The sequence below is a fragment of the Athene noctua genome, chromosome 2 (genome assembly GCF_965140245.1).
Source record: "Athene noctua chromosome 2, bAthNoc1.hap1.1, whole genome shotgun sequence".
Lineage (NCBI taxonomy): Eukaryota > Metazoa > Chordata > Aves > Strigiformes > Strigidae > Athene > Athene noctua.
This window is the reverse complement of record NC_134038.1, coordinates 138,889,369-138,908,700: the sequence shown is the minus strand read 5'-3', so window position 1 is coordinate 138,908,700 and position 19,332 is coordinate 138,889,369. Positions and strand designations below refer to the sequence as shown.

At 41.4% G+C, this 19,332-nt stretch overlaps 1 protein-coding gene across 1 annotated transcript in view; it reads right to left on the bottom strand.

Moving 5' to 3' along the window:
* Positions 1–16,729, bottom strand: part of PALS2 (protein associated with LIN7 2, MAGUK p55 family member) — a 65,154-nt gene extending 48,425 nt beyond the window's left edge. The window contains exon 1 of the mRNA XM_074900423.1: positions 16,605–16,729. The gene's annotated coding sequence lies outside the window, so the exon portion shown is untranslated. The remainder of the gene's footprint in view (positions 1–16,604) is intronic.
* Positions 16,730–19,332: the final 2,603 nt, after the last annotated feature.

Genomic DNA, 19,332 nt, shown 5'->3' with positions numbered 1-19,332 from the left:
CTGGTTTGAATGGGCTCCTGACAGTAGTTCAAAGAAGAAGCAAAGTGCCTGTATTTTTTTTTTTTCCCCTCAAACTAATTACCATGCCCCTGTCCAGAACAACAGACATCAAGGTCTATGAAGGAAAAAGTAATGATCAAGCATGCATCATGTTAACTCAACACAGCATTAAATTAGGGCTGAAAGGGTAGAGAATTAAATAGCCTAGTGATAATTTTTTAATATAGATTCTAAGTAGTTGGAATTCACAATGCAATTACATAAATTTCACATGTGCTCAAAACTGTGATTTTTCCTGTGCTTAGTAAATGACAAATTTAAGCAGAGTACACCAAGGAGTCTTGTTATTTCCTGGTCTTGCGTGCCTGTTACACTTTTGCTCTGACAATACCTGTAAACCCATACTCAGGCTCCATATGACTCCTGGACCTGTATTATACACACATACATGACTACAAAAAGGGAAAGAAGGTAGAAAGCAAGCAGACATGCACATATCCAAACTGAAGATTGGGCGCGTGAACTGTGATTCAGAAGCAGCAATTCAGATTTTCACTGTCGGCAATAAATTGAGCTTTGTACCAATGGATTTTATACCTCTTTAGACCCATGAAGTGTCAGTCTTCTCTGTTCCTACAGGTAGTGAGTCCAAATAAAATTAAGCATTACCAAATTCACTGACTGCCTCAAGATATACACAGAATTTAATTACCCACATATTATTGTTGTGCATGACAAATGTCAAATGAGAGTCCTAAGACAGTTATTTGATCTTAAAGCCAAAAAGTAGTCAATGGCTCATATTCAGTAGTGTAATACATGAAAAAATAAAAAAGTCTAAACTTAAGTACAAACCAAGAAATTTTTCATCCATTCTGAAGACAATACTGACTAGCAGCAGGAAACTGTAGAACATTTCCCCTAAAGGATTTTCACCAAAGACACACAATGCACTGTCTCAGTTTTCCTAATTTTTCTTTAACAAAGTCCATCGCAGACAGTTCTTGTTCTAGACAGATACCTGAACCTAAACAGGTATCTTTCTGTGAGAAAGGAGCATTCATACAATGTTGTATGAGCACATACTTCAGATCTTTCTGGATTTAAAGTATCAGGAAGACTATCTTAAGTTCGACACTTAATAAAATAAATAAATGAGTACAGTAATTCTACCAGTCTTACTCTTCAGTTATAGGACTTTCTAAGAACAGGTGGATATAGGGTTTTTCTGTATGGTAGACACATAAAAACAATGTAAAGACTGTCAATAAGAGAGGTGCATAGTGCAGCACAAATTTGCCAGTTCAGCAGAGCTGCAAGACTACCATAAATCTGAAGCACAGAAATATCACTGCAACTGCATCTGAGAAATTTTTACTTTCCCTAAAAATTTTTACTTGAATCTATACCACTAACAAAGTTAATGCAACACACAGTGGCCTATGATTTTTGAGGAACGGAAATAGATTCGATAAAAGACACACACTACAATAAGAACATCCCAAACAAACTTACAGACACAGCACTTCTGACACGCTGTACAAAGATGCTTCTATAAAAGAACTAAATTCTTTTAAGGTTTTTGTTGGATTATATTTTTGGGAAAGGTGGAAAATATATTTTAATGAGTTTAATCACCACTGAGGTGTAGAAATTCAAGATCATGTTAGTGTCAGATTATCTCTCATGGGTTTTTTTGGAAATGTACAAAACAGATGATTGCAAATTACACAAGCCATCATAACACACATGCATGCACACACCCCCCAACATCAATGTTTACAACATTTAGCCAGAATTTAAACCCTATCATACACAGAAAAGGTGGTCATCTCTCCAACACAGAAACAAGAGTAAAATTTTGTTTGAGGCCCAAAAGTAATTTGGAAATTTATTGAATAAAAGGCAAAAAAAATGGCTGGAAAATAAGCAACACATTATGATAAAATTCGAAAAACTAGATACAGCAAAAGGAATGTCTCAGAAGGAAAATGAAAAAATGTAAGATAGCTTAGAGCATGTTCCAGCTGATGGCCCAGGAACCACACTTGGCCTATCACTTTTGCACACAGTCTAGCACTAAAAGACAGTGCCTTCACCATGCTGGAAAGGGTGGTGTTTAAATGGGACCGCCACCTGCTCCACCTGTCTACATGTATACAGCCTGGAACACTTCTATGTGGAAGATGATATTATGCTTACTACTCCTTCCTTGCTGGGAAGGAGAAGGAAGTTCCCAAAGCTGAGAAGGTTCAACTTGCCACTCATAGTGGTCCTTTTTCAGCCTACTGCCTTAAAAAAAGTTTGTTAATATTACAGAGAAATGGGATTTGTTAAAATATTACTGAGATGATTTAAGTATATGTTCAGCTGCAAACAGGTAAGTAGTCCCCAGTGACTTCAAAGTTAAGGCATCTGTTCTGGGGAATCAAGCCAGAGAAAAAGAGCAAAAAGGAAAAAACTGACCTACTTATAAGAGACTCATTCTGAGGTTTGTATGTTCAGATCCTCTCAAAAGAGGCTGACAACAGGTATTTGCATGTATTTGCCTAAGTACAAACCAGGAAACATCACATAGTATAACTCCCAATTAACCCATTTGTTTCACAAAGGTTATTCATATTCATATATGCTCACGATTTTTTCCACTATCCTTCACAGAATCAACTAGGTTGGAAAGGACCTTGAAGATCATCCAGTCCAACCATTAACCTAACACTGACAGTTCCCAACTACACCATATCCCTCAGCACTATGTCAACCCGACTCTTAAACACCTCCAGGGATGGGGACTCCACCACCTCCCTGGGCAGCCCATTCCAATGCCTAACAACCCCTTCTGGAAAGAAATACTTCCTGACATCTAGTCTAAACTTTCCCTGGCACAAATTGAAGCCATTATCTCATGTCCTGTCGCTTACTACTAGGTTAAAGAGACTCATCCCCAGCTCTCTGCAACCTCCTTTCAGGGAGCTGTAGAGGCGATGAGGTCTCCCCTCAGCCTCCTCCTCTCCAGACTAAACACCCCCAGTTCCCTCAGCCGCTCCCCGTACGACCTGTGCTCCAGACCCTGCACCAGCTCCGTTGCCCTTCTCTGGACACGCTCGAGTCATTCAATGTCCTTTTTGTAGTGAGGGGCCCAAAACTGAACACAGGAATCGAGGGGCGGCCTCACCAGTGCCAAGTACAGGGGTCAGATCCCTTCCCTGTCCCTGCTGGCCACATTATTGCTGACACAAGCCAGGATGACATTGGTCTTCTTGGCCACCTGGGCACACTGCTGGCTCCTGTTCTGCCGGCTGTCAGTCAACACCCCCAGGTCCCTCTCTGACTTCCATTCACTGCCTATTTCTGCTCACCCAAGAAAGTACTCCTCCTTTTTCCTAAGTATACCCAAACACTTAAACAGAGTAGAGACTAAAACCAAAATGGCAGCTTAGCTGCATTAAAAGGATGAACAGCTTGATTAAAACTGATCTGCACTATAGATAGTTAGAGATCTTTCTAACATGTTTAAATTCTATTTTAAAAGACGGCCAGGATCTAGAGTCGTGATGACTCTTCACATCTTTTGCCTTTCTTCATCTTGTTAACTCAGTCAGAAGCTGCCAATGAACTCTAAAAACTATGTAATAAATGCTTGAGCAGGATTCTAATTTTGGTCACAGATAACCAAGTATAGTAATTCTAGATAATATTAGCTGAGATTTATGATGCATTCAACATCTTCAGATGCACAAGAGTATTTTTGAGCCTCACTTGAACAGACAATATTCAATGTACAGCTGGTAAATTTTACTCCTCTTTTTTTCTCCTATTTCTACACAAGAAGTGTATGTGTGCTGCACTTTATTTCAATTTTCTTCCAAAGGATCTATTTCTTCATCAAGAGAAAAGACAAGTCTAGTTAAGCCTCACCTTCAAGACATCAGATGATCAAACTATAGTTATTTTTGAGAATGGAAATTTGATATACCATTGTCACTTCTCTGAGCAAGACGTACTAATAGTTAGAGGAAGTCACCTGCCCTCCTGATGCAACTTGGGAAAAGGAAAGTTGTTCAATCTTTTCTGAACTCCACTGTTGGATTATTTCTAAACTACAAAAAACCATCAATTATTTGTTTTACCTACCACTATCAAAAGCTCTCATCCCAAGAAGAAAAAGCACTTATCAAGTTCTTGTAATGGAACTGCTCTTGCTTTTATGCACTTCCCAACTTATATTAAACCTTATTCCAAACTAGGGATTTGCCAGTGGCTGCACTTCTTGTTCAAAGGTAATAAGAAAATTAGCATGAAAAACAATTTTTAAAAACATTTTTAGAAAACTATATTGGGATGCTGCTTCTTTATTGCCTCTTCAACCGACTGACGAAGGAATCAAACACAAGAATCTTGACTTTTACCAACAAGTGTGAAAAGATAAAATACCAAAAAGCAGAGAGGAAACAGCTCCTTACATCTCTCTGAGTACTCATAATTACATTTCCAACAGTTAGCAGAAACTATTTCTATTGTGTATGGTGAATGGATTCTAAGATCTCCTATCAAGCTGATTTCACTGAACAAAATACATCTGTTCATTGTTAACACAAGATGGTCTACAAGTCCTGACTCCATCCTTACTTGCATCAGAGGACCGAACCAAGAAGCTTAAAATCATTGGGTATTACCATAAACTTGCAAGTGTTTTCCAAGCGATACCAAATCTAAGAAAATGCTAGCTACCTACAGAATGACTGAAAGATGAGCCAGTTGCTACAGTTTGTTCCCGAGTATAAATATAGTACAATGCGAAGAGGGACTCCAGGAGGGATGACTTTTAATCTTTTAATCACAGCAATCTAAAACAGATGACTGTTTCCTTATTATCTATGCATTTCCACAGGTCAGTTCAAGATCTGTTTCCCAGCACAGGATACCATATTGTCAGTCTGACTTCTAGTATTTTTCATTTGCTAATCTCAAAGTCCTTCCTTTAACTTCAGATGACCACCTGTTACCAGCACAGACATGTATGTTCAAGGGACTCTAGGACCAACCAACCCCAAATTCAAACTATTAACATGTTCTTCCTTTAGCCCCATACCACTGTACCTTTCTATGTTTATTAAAATCCCACACCGAGGGCAGAAGAATCTTTAAAGCCACACCAAGATCTTGGTCAAGGCTAGCGCCTGCGTGGAAGATGGGATCAGAAGGAACATGTCACACTGCAGCACCCAGATTTCTGGAAAGCAGGTAAATATGTAAACAGGCATATAGGCTTCAGTGCTTGGAGACCACACATCTATTTCTGCTGTCCCATCTGGACAGATCATTAGGCAGAATGGAGCAATGGCCAACCAAAGAACAATCTGTGGGTATCCTAGTCAGTTTGACATGCTTCCTAAACAACACATATGGGTAATCATTAATCTGCTGCAAACTTACCACCAGCTCTATTACCAAAACAAGAACTAGGACTGGCTCAGTCTTCACAGCAGGCTACGATATACATATCACATTTCAGTTATCAAGCACTCCAGAGAAAATCCATGTCAATTATTTAAAGAAACTAAAGAGTAATCCAGTCCAAGGATAAGAGTTTCTCATGTTTAATCAAATAGGTCTCCAGAGCACAGTAGCAATTTATATATGAATACAAGTCCATGAAGAAGTTGAGACTAGTTTTGAAAAGGAAGCATCTCAAAGCACCTCATCTGGTTCAAAAAGTCTTCAACTTAAACATTATTTGGATTCTGGGAGATTATCTGGGGAAAATATCATGTATGCTTACTTTGTTTTATAATTTCCTAGGCAGCATATGGATGCTGGGCTTTTTGTTAATAGACAAGTGTTCCTTTTTTTAAGGTATTTATGTATGTATATACACACATACACTCTTAACATGTATATATAAAATACATACTTTATAAAAAATGCCCTTACGTATGTATACATGTATGTATGCATAAAGTCACACACACACATACAAACAATAATAAATTTTTTTAAAAGAGCATTTAATGTACTGATTGCCAACTCTAACCCATTACTGATAACAACTGTTCAGTTCAAATGGGCAATATCTCAACACAGAGCAAGATCACATCAAACATTAGAAACATTCTGATGCAGGGTCTCTCTTCATGCAATATTAGGGAGTAGGAATCTTTTTCTTACAGGGAGGCACACCTACAGCTGCTTACCTGTGCTTAATACTTCAGATCATCCTCTTGTGTTTATACTGGCTCCCTAATGACTTGTAGAAAAGCAGAGAAAAGGTGGCAAAGGTGTTATCTTTGTTGTCTACAAGGGGACAGACTTTCTGAAGACCTTCAGTACTCCATCACCATTACCAGTCATTCTGCTGTCTTAGTTTTTAATCCCCTCTGCAAAGCAATCAGATCTTTTTAGAAGCTGTTAATGTGCAGGCCCAGGGCAATTGCATAAGATGTTATTTTAGTCATGAACAACACATTAAATTTTGGATTCTGCCACTGTTGCAGATTAGCACAGTGAAATTCTTCACCAGTTTTTGGCTAATGATGTCTAGGTGCTTGTGGACCATGATATGCTGCTGCTTTAACCTTTTCTGGAAGCTGAATTTAAGGCCATCCAGATGCTAGACTGTCTGGCTCCAGCTCCTTCTCAAGAGACATTCATGTCTTCTGTCTTCTTGAAAATCCGCTCAGAGATAATGTTAACAGGAGCCCCTGATAGATTCTGAATGGTTTCAGAAGTTGCACTGCATGTTGGAAAAAGGAGTTAGATGGACCTTCAGCCTGACCCAATGACAGCTCTCATTTGAAAACTTACCATATTAAAGAGCACACAGATACTCTCAGGTTTGTAATGAATTCAAGTGTTATGTAGCTAGGGTGTAGGGCTTCACTGACAGTACAAGTAACAAGTTTTACCCATTAAAATTGCATTTAGCAAATCTTGCATTAGTATATAAGACTCCTGCCCTGTGACACCAGATGCCAACTACAGAATTAAAACGAATTGCCTCTACAGATATGCTGGCTGGCCTGGTATTCAACACAAACAGGAAGTCACGTCCCAAGACCTCAAAACACCAAAGATTTCTTTCTGCCTATTTCTAAACAGCACTATATTCTCAAACTATGAGGTTCTCTTGCAAATTCATCATTGTAGATTTCTTTGATCTAGTGCTTAAGTGCACAGCTACTTCTTAAAGAAAGTAAAATCCAAATAGAAACAGGCCATTTATAGAAAAGCACTTGCATTTTGGAATTAAGTGTCCCACCTTGGCTCACAATCATCCATCCAGAGAATTCCCCTTCCTGCTGAAGTTCATGAAGAAAAGAGGGAAAAACATTTTCTTGACTGTAGTATCTCCAAAGACTAACTCTGTTTATTTCATATTGACTGGCCTTCTGTCCCATGATTTTGTAATAGAGGTAAACCGTAGTAACTTGTTTTCTTCACGCAGCTTACTGCCAAACAATTTGAAAGGTTTGCAAACCCAGAACTTTGGAAATACCAATTTAATAAAAACTCTGCTCCAGCTAGACTTACTTAAAATGTCACAACTGAAAGATTTAGTGTGCTTACTCTCAGTTTATTAAGTAAATATTTCCAGTATTTCCAAATTAAGAAACTCTACAACTGAGACTAAGTGAATACAACATAAGCTCCAGGAGTAGAGCAGATAGATATCTGGAGAAAATAAAGTTAAGGGTAAAAAAAGTCAATGTTAACCTTTAAAATGCAAGTGTTCTTAGCTATCCCAGTCCAGTAATAAGGAAGAATAGTAAGCACTAAAACTGATCTGAATTTTGAAGTAATTACAGAAAAATAAAACTCAATGTATTAACTCACCCTGGAGGAAAAACCAGAGTAATCTAATTCAAACTAGTCTATGGCTGTCCAGAGAGATTACCTTCTGGAAGCACAGTAATTATATTTGTAAAGTAAAATCACTTATGCCTGGGGTGTGGAGGCCCAGGGGATTATTTTTTTTTTTTTAATGTGTAAAAGCTTCATAATGACATGAATACTGGGAAAAGAATTTTGTGTACAAAAGTACACATTCTGTGTAATGGTCCTTTTTGGTGGTGGTAAACAGGTATGTGTAACTGGTAAGACTGACTGCAGAACACCAGATGTCAGACATGAACGGACATACAGTTCCACTCTTACATATAGTGCCCATACATTCTAAACGAAGAACCAGAATGTTTTGGAAATTCCTGCAAAAGCACTCCTTGCCAAATTTGTAACTAGACTAATCCTTACAACTCTAAAGAAAAAAATCCTACTGGTTTCACTGAACGTTCCTCTACATACCTTACAAATGAGATTACTTGAAAAAAATTGAAATTACTTGAAAATTACTTGAAATTACTTGAAAAAAATAAAACACTATATTCTTATGAGCTCTAACTTACTTAATAGTCCACATAAAGTGTTTTAATTCAACATCTTCAGTTAATAGCAAGACCTAACAGCACCATTCTGACAGTCTCAGTGTGATACGAAATTGTCTCAAAAATAGTTCTGTTGGCTTTATGGAGAAATAAGACGTGTGGTCAAACAGGGCCAGAAGCTCCTAGTAAACTACCAGAAGCTCAAGTTTTCAACAGTTAAAAAGAAAACAAGTGAAATAATACCGGTAACTTGGAATCTGGTATGAAACACTCACTTCTAGTAATTTCAAATGACTTACAACAACACATCCTGAGACCACCCACTTTATTAGGAGTCCAGCTGCTGAACAGTCCACCCTTCTCTTTTCCGTTTTCTGTTCATTAGTACCAATGAAATACTTCCATCTGAAGACCCCTGTTCAACAGTCTTACTGTTGCTGCTTACAGCCTTCCTGAACTGTAATAGGATGGAATCTGACCTAAGACTGAGAACTGTATGGTAAACTTGGTAAGAACTATGCATTTCATTCTGCTGCTGTTTAGTTAAGTCTGTGCTGTTTGCAGATCTATTTGCCAAGATGCGGCAGTTAAATGCATATGCTTTAATTCATAGCTAATAAATTACATTCAACAGTAAACCTGCATGCTTGCTGGCAATAGCACAAAAAGTCCCAGCAAACAGACTGCAGCGACTTACCCAAGCAATAGACTACACTGAATAGGAAATTCACTTTTTAATCCGATTACTAGACCAAGATTTCTAAATATACCAAGTTTGGCTACAGTGGATTCTTTTATTTTTTTAATGTATTTAGCTACATACTTGTTAAATAGCACCGGGTTATTTATCACTGTGCACAGCTAAGCAAGCAAGCACCCAAACGAAAATAGTTGGCTCCGGTCACTCGGCAGAGGCTGAGATGCCACGGTGTGACCACTAGAGGGAGCGTTCGAGCTACATTTCTATTGAGAGACAGGAGGGGCTCTGCTTCACGCCTTCAGACTCGACACTCGGAACTTCTAAATAACGACGTAAAAAAACCCACCTTTTAACAACACCCGAAGCCCCCTACCCTTCTCACCAGTGCACACATACAGTTACTCTCCCATCCCGATAGCGCGATTTCTAACAATGTCTTGATCCTTAAGATCTACATCTTAGGCGCTGCAGGGGGGCGAGGACGACACACACGACACGGAACACGACACAGACAGACGGATGAATGGAATTCCTTCTACCTAATTACGTGTCAAACTTATGAGACGATTCAACTGCCAATTCTTCACTGCTCTCTCACCCCTTTCCTAACGTTTCTTTTAGTGTATTTATTGCCTGTCCTCAAAACTCCTCAAACATTTCTCCCTTCTAGCAACAGGAACATGAAATGGATGTGATCTCTGCAGGCAGCAGCACCAGGCAGGATGAGGGTACTCAACCAGCAGAGTGACTCTAGCAGTCATTACATCTATGTGACCAGCTAATGTTACACAAGCACTGTTTAAAACCCAGTAACACTGGTTGCCAGTTCATCTTGCTTCCCAAAGAACAGTGACTCAAATGTAGTGTGTCCATTTTATCACTCTTGAGCCAAGACACCTATGAGATCATCACGGAGCTAATGATGGACAACTCCTCACACAACAGGTACACGCCAAGGTTAAATTTTATCTGTGCAGCAAGTGGGCCACCCTGGAGAAAGTTAAGAATGAAACACAAATCACAGAGCCAGTCCAAGTATCACCAGCATTTCACTTCATAAGTATGTTTCACTTGAACATTGCTTTAAATATCACACTGAGAAAAGAGTTTGTCCTCAGAGGGAAGATCACATATGACAAATGCCAATTACATCATGTAACGTGCTTTTGGAAGTTGCTCAAATACTACACAGATTAAATCTATATAAAAGAGCTTCACTGATCAGAAATGACCAAATCAAGTACTGCTCATCCCATTTTGCTGTTGCTTACTGAACCTAGTGTAAGCAACAAAACTGTACCAGTAGATCTGGGAAGATCAACTGAGTATCTGTATGATTTGCATTCAGATGACTGCCCTACAGTCATACACTCTATAAACATTAAGTTTCACTTAACAATTTCACCCTGCCTGCATGTTCTTTACCAATGAATGCATAAAGTGAACTTCCAATCGTTAATGACACCTCCTCCTCCTCCTGTACTTCTAGTGACCTGAAAAATGCAAATATCATTTAGCAATTTCTGTCCAGCAACACTGTGCTACAGCACAACAGTTCACAATACAGTGAAAGCCAGAATTGCTTGGGATGGCGAAATAAAGTTTTCGCTCATATCATTCACTAGACTGCAGTTTACCTTCCCAGTTTCAGAACTTCTGAGGGATAAGCAGTTTCATCTTGCCAAAAAGACCTCTGTAAACTTCAACAGTGGATCAGGAAAGACACAGAGTGGAATTTTAGGAAGAAGATATGTACAGCCTGACTTACCAATTGGCCCACTGACTTGTTAAAAAAAAAAAAAATCAGTCACATAAAAAGTTGAGATGTTTTACATACAAAACCTCTCACATGATAGCTGAGTGCATATCTCTGAACATAACATTAATAACTGATGAATGAACATGGAATTAAAATAAATGTTTTAAAGTATCACGAAATGTAATAACACAGTCAGAGTGGCTAATACATTTTTCTTTCATTCCCCTACAGATTTACTTAAGTGCTTCCCTACATTGTGTTATTAGTCTTAAGAAAAAGCTTTACCCTATCTTTATACTCTCAGTCTATTTATTTACCCTCAAACTATTCTCCTCCTGTGTTTAGATACTTAAAATGGCACCACTTTAACTTTTCATTAATGCACATTTGACCAGTTGGTGGAGATCAGGCTTCAATTAGAAAACTAAAACTAAACTATTTGAGTAGCCCCTCTTACTACAGAAATAATATTTGAATGCCAAACTATATCATCAAAAGAGCCTTAAATGAATTATCTTAAAATATAAATTTAAGCTATTTTTCTTACCTCCTAATTTTCATTATTTCAACAGTATCTTGACAAAATATTTGGAATCAAAAAGTAAAGGCTTAAGCTTATGTGAAACCAATGGTTTTGTCTCCACCTACTGGAAAAGTGAATTTAACTGAAACAGTAATTTGATCCTTTGAGATTTGGGTAAGCAAAAGCTCTAAAAGCTGGTTTTGTGTACGATGCAAAGAATTAATTGGTTTCCTTCCCCCCAAGAAAAGTTTTCAGAAACCACTGACATTCCCTGCAGTCAGCATGGATTTCACAAGGTTCCTATTCTCAAAACAGTTGCTCGTCAGAAAGCAAAACTAGTTGATACTCTTTAAAACAACATATCCAAATAACATTTGTTGCAACTGAATCTGAAGCATCATCTAATTTCAATATCTTGTTAATTTCCACCATGCTTTCATGAGACCTGGCCACTAACATTACAACATTAGATGTGTAAAAACCACAGAATGGTTGCTAATATGAAGCATTCTCAATATGTAACACCTTATCTTTTAAGCCAGAGACCCTGAAAAATAATTAAACATGAGGTAAGAGTAGAGAACTTCCCATTTTCAAATTTTTATTATTTAATACAGGTTGTGAAATTGCTTACCATCATTTTAAAGACTCCAATTAACCCAAAATAGGAACGTAAATGTTTTGATATGAAAAAACACCTCTTCTAACTGCTCTTTTTCTCTTTTTTGTCTCCATTATTCTTGTAAGAATCGTATCAGCCGTAACTAAACAATTCAGGCTTGCTTTATTCTGAAAAAAGCAATTTTTAAGCCACAGGATAGCACATTAACATCATGATGCTTTGTTTATCCCACTGCAAAAGACAACAGTTTTGCTGTAGTATAACCTGAGACCCAGCTGCAGGTGGTTATAATGACCACAGAATCAGGTAACACCTTAACTTAAAAATTATCTTAACTCCTCAACTCAAAACCTGAACCATTATTCTGACATTCTGTTGAACTCAGATTAGGAAGAATTCAGTCACAACTGCACTGAGCTAGCCACTAACACTTACTGGTCCGGCTATGTGTCACTGCCTTCTAGCCAACACACATTTAAATAATTCTTAGATCAGCTTTAATCTCTGAAACAATCATCATCTACTATTTTTCCTGTGATAAAAACCTGACACTTTCCTGTCAATGAAAACAAACCATTACATTCTTCTAATATCTGTGATCAGCACATCCGTATTTCAGCCTGCCTCTCACATGTCAGCCTGAACTAAACTCACATTTCCCCAGAACCCTTCATGAGCTTCTATTGTGGAGGGCAGTAAAACCGCTTTTGCTCTCACAGACTCCCTCTTAACCCTGCCATCATATTCTGCTTCATATTTCCACACAAATAACTCCAATTGCGTCTGTGCCATTCCAGTTGCAAAATGTTTCTAAAAAGCCTTTTTTTTACCGTATGTGGAAGGCCAAACCCATTCCAGTTTGTCTCAGCACTGAATTTACAGAACATATACTGTGCATGTCCTACTGGTACAGTAACTTGTTTGGCTTGTTAAGAAGAGCTAATAAGAGTTTCTCCCCACATCTCAACGCCTCTGTTGGCTCTCTTTTCCACAGAAAAGCAAACATATCTCATTCCAGGCCAGGTCAGAAAAAAACACAACAAACAAACCAACCAAAACCAAGAGAGAGAGAAAGAATAAGCATTAAAAAGCAAATTCAGGTGTCTGTAGAGTTGAGAACCCATCTGTCCATCCTGTGGTACTCCTCCTGCAGTAAATACTTTTTTCTCATCTAGTAGCATGATTGCTACTTCAGTCAACTCCATCAAATCAGGATAAGTCAATTTTTATCCATTTTTACCTTAAACACAGAACACAACAGGGCATTTTATTTAAACTTGTACGAGTGTTTACCCTTTCAAATCTTAGGACAGTATAATTCATTCCACTTCTGGATGCAACACCTAAAGTACTACTACAAACATTATTACAATCCCAAGTGCATACCTGTCTCTTCAGTAAAAAAAATTCCTTCCTCTTTTCTACAGCATAATAAAACAAACAAAATTTTTTTTTTTTTTTTTTTTTTTTTTTTTTTTTTTAAGAGTCCTGCACAGATGGTCAAAGGGCATTCAGAAGAGCCTGGGACAGTCACATCAAGTCAGAACTTTAAATCACTTATAACTATAGCAGAAAGCACGGTTTTAAAGGAGGACACTAAACTTTTATAAACTGCATCCAAACTGTAAGTAATTTCTACAAATAAAGATATTTAGAAAAACAGAATGATTAAAGGACCAAGTCACTATACAAAGAGACTCACACTAAAGACTTCTGTCTGTCATTATGGTACTATAGACTTCCCCAGTTCACTGACCTTGGTTTCTGTATGTAGAAATACCCAACACAAAGACTTAATATCAAGCTCCTACTTGATTCTGACTGAAAAAGCTAAGTGTTTAATGACAATGCTCAGATCACATCCTTAACAGCTCAAGATAAAGCCTGCCAAATTATGTGGTAGATTACTTGGTTTTCCTGCTTTTACTGTGGTTAAACATCATCTAAAAATGCCAGAAGTACTAAATTTTATTGCCTAGATTTCTGTTCCTTTCTACCTCCCTAAGGTTTGCATACACAGTAATTCAGAGGAAAAAAAGATTATATTAAAATCTTATACTTTAAATAAGAAACATCCTAAAAGTCAGGGCTCTTGCAGACATTCACCCTCTCTATTAGCCTTCATTAAGAGTCCTTCATATTAGCCAGGCATGTTTTTGCTACTTCTTATTTTTATTTTATTTAAAAAATCCCCGAAACATATGTGATTAAGCCATGGTTTAAGTTAACAGCTTCCATTATTCGTTTAAAGAAAAAAAAAGGCAACAAGAGGTAGTTCAAGAAAGGTCCAATGGCACATATGTTGCAACAGCTTTTCAAACATTTTAGAGACTTTTAGTATGCACCATTAGCCCATAATAGCAGCAGAACACACACCATTCCACATAGCTGGTACAGTGTATTTGTCAATAATTTCCGTATTAAGTAATTCTTGACAAGATAGGCTGAAACAGCAGTGATCTGTAGGATCTGAAATAAATGCAAGCACTCAAAATTCAAAGCTGAATATACACACTTTTGGTAAGATGCTGAAGGTTCCACAAAAACACTCCCACAAAACCCAGTGCCGATGAGAGTAGTAAAATGTCTCATCTAGAAAAGACGAGGAAATAAAAAACTAACAATGGTACAAGCAATATGACACCGTGCCTCAGTACTGCAGATTTTTCACAGCAATATGGATCTCGTATAATCTATATAGAGCGATACTTTGAGAACAAAATAAGGAGAACCAGATCATCAATTCCAAACATTTCAAGGAAGGGAAGAGGAAATTAAAGATTTCTCTGAGAAGACCTTTAAAAATCACATTAAAATGAGCTCAAACTAAACTCCAATTTTCAGCACTTTATTTAAATAAGAATTTTCTCTATGGCATTTTCAAGCAGAATTTTGTGAGATGTTGCATGGTCCAGTCACATGTCAAAGTGTTAAAAGCCAGCCACCTCAACTGAAATAAAAGGAAACATTATGATGCTAGTGTCAACTCACCCAGTTTAACAGACACTATCTGTTAAGAAGCAGCATGCTAAGATTCGTTCAAAGGCTCCTCTAGTCCGACATCTATTTATAGCTGCCCAGCCTCTCTACAATTTCTCACAGCCCCTCCTCATCTCAAAGCCAAGTCAGAGAAGTTTAATGGATAAAATCCTGGGCCTTGTGCCGCAACATGGTCAGAAGATCTGCAACTCTCCTCCAGCGATCCCATGTGCAGTAAGGCCGGGAGTAATGAGAAGGGAATGCTCTAACCTACACAGGAGCCAAATACACGGGACAAACCTTATCTCTCCTCTTTAGAAACAAACTCATTTTTCCTCTGCCAGCACGTTGACAGTAATGAACCACATAAGAATCAGAGCCTAAGCAAAAGATACCTCCCTCCTTCCTCCTCACCACAGAGCAATAGCCTAAAGCCAACTGCCTTGAAAGCCAAGACTGAAGCTATTCGAGTCAGCTTTGACCCCTGGGCAGCATCAATGTCATCAATGCACCTTCCCACTTACATTGTAATTCCACTACTGCACGTTGTGCCTTCCTCAAAGAAACTAGGAGGCTGTTGGCTTTTTTTCAGTGCAGTTTGTGGTTAACGTGCGACGTCCACCACCCAGCCACGCAAGTGCATGTCTTTATAAAGCACTGATCCAGATACGCTCTCTGTCACTAGCATCTTCACCAGCAGCTGTAACATCGCAGAAAGAGTGCAGATATTTTCCTGCATACGGAGCACAACGCCACAGGCTGAACTCTGCCACAAGCTTTGCACATCCTTGGTGCCTCTCCTATCGCCCACATCCACTTGCCCGTGAGTACTCGTACAGAGACCGAGGAGATAACAGCACTACTGCAAACTCCTGCCCACCCGATTACAACCACCTTTTCTCCCCTTTCCCCAGTCAGAGGCAGACGGAAGGGGAGGGATGACTTCCTCGGGAGGAAAATAAGCAGGGAAAGGCCGGGGCAGAGATCAAGAGAGGAGGAATCACCCCAAAGGGGAACGCAGATAATCCCCGAGAGGCGAGGCTGCGGAGGGGCATAACCGGGGAGGGAGGGGCAGGGACAGAGCACCGAGGGGATAATCCGGCAAAGAAGGGGGGAGATAATCCCCTCGGAGGAGGGGGGAGGCGGAGGATCCCGGAGAGGGAGGGGCGGGAAATCTGATAATCTCCAGGAGGAGAGAAAATACCGCGAAGGGGGTGGGGGAAGGAGGGTGGGCGGGTAGATAATCCGGAGTGGCAGATGAAGAGCGAGTCTCCCGGGGACGCATCCGGAGGCGGGAGGAGGAGGGTTAATCCTCGCTCCGGGGGCAAAAATCCCTCTTCCCCGACTCCGGTGCTGCCATGTTCGCTCCCCTGCAGGCCCGCCCGGCACCGGTACCTGCGGGTGGGCGGCTCTTCCCCCCTCACGCCACAGGCAGACCGGGGCGTCTCAGCTCCAGCGGTCGGGGCAGCGCGCAACGCTCCGGCCCCCGGGGCAACGGGCTCGGCCGGGATGGCTGCGGGACCCCGCCTACCCACCACCATTTCCCCGCCGGCCAGAAGGGAGGAAGAAGCGGGCAGGCGGACGAGCCCTCCTCCCCGCCCCCCGCACACGCGACCCTCCTCGCCGGTACCGCAACTCACCGGCTGGCACCGGCTCCCGCTCCCCGTCCCCTCCTCAGCGGGCGCCGCTCAGCCCCATCTACGAGCTCGGCCGCGCGGGCTGGCGGTGGAGCGGAGGGAGAGCGCGACCCGGAGCTGCCGCCGCCGCGTCCGCCGCCGCGTCCCCCGCCGGCTCCGCAGCCGCCGCCGTCCCTGCCGCTCTGCGCCCGCCTCGGCGCGCGCCGCCGGCGTGGCGGCAGCACGCGCTCGCGCTCCTCCTCCTCCTCCCCCGGCCCACACACCACCCCCCCCCCCCAACCCCACCCCCCCCCAACCGAGCCTCCCCGGCGCGCGCGCGCGCGGGCGCGCGCTGCCTCCGCGGCGGTGGCGCGCGAGCACCTCCCTCCGCCTCCAGGAGCCAACGGCTGGGCGCCTGAGGGGGCGCGCGCCACGCCGCCTCGCCGCGCCCCCCCGCCAGTGTGTGTGTGCGTGTGTGTGCGTGTGCGAGAGACCGTCTGCGCGGGGAACAACGGCGTGTATCTCTGCGGGAGCGTGTGCGTGAGAGAGCACCTGCGTGCGTGTGTGTGTGTCCGTGCCTGCGCGTACGGGCGTGTCAGGCAGGCAGCGGGTGTGAGAGGGCGCCGTGCGAGTGTGCGTGACAGCGGGGGCGTGTGCGGAGGAGAGCGCGGGTGGGGGTGCGAGCGCGTCCCCGCGGCGCGGAGCGGGAGCGCAGCCGCTCCCCCCGCGGGATGTGGGGTCGCGGTGTGCCGGGGCAGGTCCGAGTCGGGAGGGCACACACGCCAGCGTTCCCCTTGGCCACGCCCGCTCAGACCCCGAGTGCGAGAAACGCGGGCAAAGGGTAAGACAGATCTCGCAAAGGGGAGGGGGCGGGAATCTCCCCTGATACTAGTAACGTGCGAGACCACCGAGGTAGAAACAACACTGGAAAACTGATTTTCCTGCACTTCTGATCACTGTTTCCTTTAAACATATCGTTTGTTTTGAACAGCGATAATAGACGAGCTTTCACTTTTTGATTCCGGTTGATTCTGTGGAGACTCTCACCTTTGGATGCTCTCGGACTTAATGAAATTTGGGTTGCTAACACTGTCAGTCCTGCATGCACAATTCTCGCCAAAGCTGGATTGGATATCTAAGGGTGACATTTGTCCCAGAAAACAAAAATATATCCAAAACAATATTTCATTCCACAGCTTGTTTTCATTCACTTTTTCCTTCTCTCACCGACTTTCCAAAAATTTTTAAATCCAAGTCCACAGTCCGACTCTAACCTACTTAATTATGCTGGTTTAAGAATACGTGATAGCCTGGGGTGACCTGTGGTAACCCTTAATGATAAGCTGTCTGCCATTCGCACTGGCGTTTGCTTTGGGAACCACTGGGGAGAAAGGGAAAGCAGAACTATGTGGGTGTAGAGTTTGAGCAGAAAATCTACCAGGTATCTGTCCTTATTTTAACAGGTTAGATTGTGCTTTCCTACCAGATAAAAAATAAGCTGACTTTTATGCAACCAAAGATATCAAAGCGGCATATACGTGATGGGGATAATTAAAGAAATTGTGGAACAGCAGCCAGCAGGTGAAAAACCTTTCTCAGATTGACCAATAAAGATGCGTCCAGTAAATAAGATCTTGCTGTCCTCATCTTAGGAAACCAGCGTGTAAAATTCCTTTAAGAATTATTTTTACTTGCTTTTCAAATTACAGTAGCTACCCTGTGCTGAGAGCTTCATAAGCATGTGGAATTATGCATCCCCAGGTCCAAAGAGCTTACAGCCCTCCTGCGATTTCTCAGTAAAAAACTCCAAATTGAACATATTTTTGGTAATTTGCTTCACAAGCAGTTATCTTTTCCTTATTAAACTGAAAGGAAACTCGACGTGTCATGAGGTATTCTAAGCTATGACCTGGCACCCTTCAGTGTTCGAACCCCTGCAGCTACAATGGAAAAACTGACAGGTGTAGAAAATCCTCACTCCCCGAAAAATAACTCCAGATCTTTCTCTTTCCTTTGCCCCTCGTTTATTTTTTGTGATGTTCTAATGGAAAACCTTTTGAACCAGAGCCACATAACTGTCACCCCGTCCTGTATTTCACAACTCAACATCTTGTTGACTTCTTCTCTTACAGTCCCTGCTTTGAGGAGGCTGAACCTTATTCTATTAAGGAGAAAGGATTGTAGCAATTTATGCTGGCATCTTTCATGATATCCTGACTTCACCTTCATGGCCAATGAAAGAAAATCACTTCACTGCAAAACTTAAAGGCTCCTTATTACAGTTCAACTCAAAGCTTGAATCCAAACCTGTGAAACATGAGAGCCCATTTTTGGCTGTAACAGAAATATCTAAACACAAAGTACTTTGACTGCCCCACAGCCTTTTGAATGTCCTCCATTCTGGCCTCTGAAGCTGCTATTTGGCTATTAAAGCCCTTTAGGGAATGTGTCCCAAATGCTTACACACCATTTTTTGCCCACAACTTAATCCATTTGACCTGTTAGGGTCAAGGAAGAAACAGACCTATATTGTTTTAGACAAGAATTTGGAAATTGATGTTTACCCTCTGGCAGGAACTATCATACCCTTTTGGCTTTTTACTACTTACATTCACATGCTGCTCATAACAGAAATCCCCCGTTGGAGGATGGCCATTAGGACCCTGATGGTGCAGTTCAGTCTGATGGCTTTGCATCATTCCTGCAGTGCAAAACGACTGTAAATCTCTCTTATCCATTTAACGGGCAATTA